Source organism: Sinocyclocheilus grahami, unplaced genomic scaffold (genome assembly GCF_001515645.1).
Source record: "Sinocyclocheilus grahami isolate Dianchi unplaced genomic scaffold, SAMN03320097.WGS_v1.1 scaffold9455.1, whole genome shotgun sequence".
Taxonomy (NCBI): domain Eukaryota; kingdom Metazoa; phylum Chordata; class Actinopteri; order Cypriniformes; family Cyprinidae; genus Sinocyclocheilus; species Sinocyclocheilus grahami.
Window position 1 is genome coordinate 7,092 of NW_015512627.1, and position 1,287 is coordinate 8,378.

Consider the following 1,287-nt stretch of genomic DNA (forward strand, 5'->3'; position numbering starts at 1 on the left):
CCATCATCTCTCCATCAGAGATGTATAAAGCGCAGCTCACACAGAAGGCACTTTCAAACCAAGCCGTTTTTTTGGTAACATACAGGAACCCATGTGACCTATTTGAATCGCACACAAAATTTGGCAAAGCAATGGTAAATGTGAGCACATCTTTAGAATTTGGCCAAAAGCAGGCCGTTATAGTTATCCAACTACTATTTGAAAGCATCTAAAATGCAGCTCGCTGTGATTTGGAACAGAGCCCTGCACTCTTTCTTTGGAGGATCGAGTCCGATGTTGTGCTGTGTGATGGCATGCTAGCCAAACAGTGCCTGTGATCGTAAGAAAGAAACGCGCACACAGCTCCTCTATTGACATACATTACATAAGTGGCATGCTCGCTTTTCTACACATTTGGGTTGGAATGAGCACAATTATGTAATAGGCATCTATAAAGCAAACCTGTTTGTATCGCTGCTGCTCTCTGATGTGTTTGTGAGGGAAAGAGCAAGAAGCGATAAAACAACAGCAGCTAATGGCTTTACAGCGCTTGCCATCCAAAAACTCCCATCACTCCCTCACAGAGCATCAGAGAGAGAGTGAGAGAGAGTGTGTGGTAACATACGTGGGTGGATTGTTCCTCACAGATCTCTCGTGCTATTCCTTCCCTTCCTAGCAAACTCTAATGTCTCTCTCTCTCTCGATAGCGCTGTGACAGACAGCATTAATCAGCTGATCAGCATGTGTACCCAGCAGGCTCCGGGACAGAAGGAGTGTGACAACGCTCTCCGTGAGCTTGAGGTGCTTCTGCTCTCTCTTTTACTTCTCATCTTTTCTGTGTTCATCAGTTTGTGTGAGTGACAGCGATTGAATTCTCTCATATTCAGATCTGCTCTCAGTCTGTTTTATGAGGAGAGATGACACACCTTTTGTGCCACGAGTTGTCCCTTTTATTACATTATTTATTAGAATAATGTAATAAAATGCTTCAAAAATATGTCGTTTTTGTATATACATGTCCTTCCGTACGCAAATATGCTGCATGAATTGAAATCCTGTTTGATATTGAGCTGCAGTTATTTGTTGTGCTGTTTTTGGATGATATTGAAAATGTCAGCAAAGCAACAGAACACATTTTCAAGGCAGCATTGTTTTGATTTTTCTTCTCAGCTACAGAATCCATTCATACTTGGTTTTTTAGACAAGTTAGACTACCGTTCAAAAGTTTGGAGTCAGTAAGACGAAGTCTCTACTGCTCACAACAGCTGCATTTATTTGATCAAAAGTACAGTAAAACAGTAATATTGT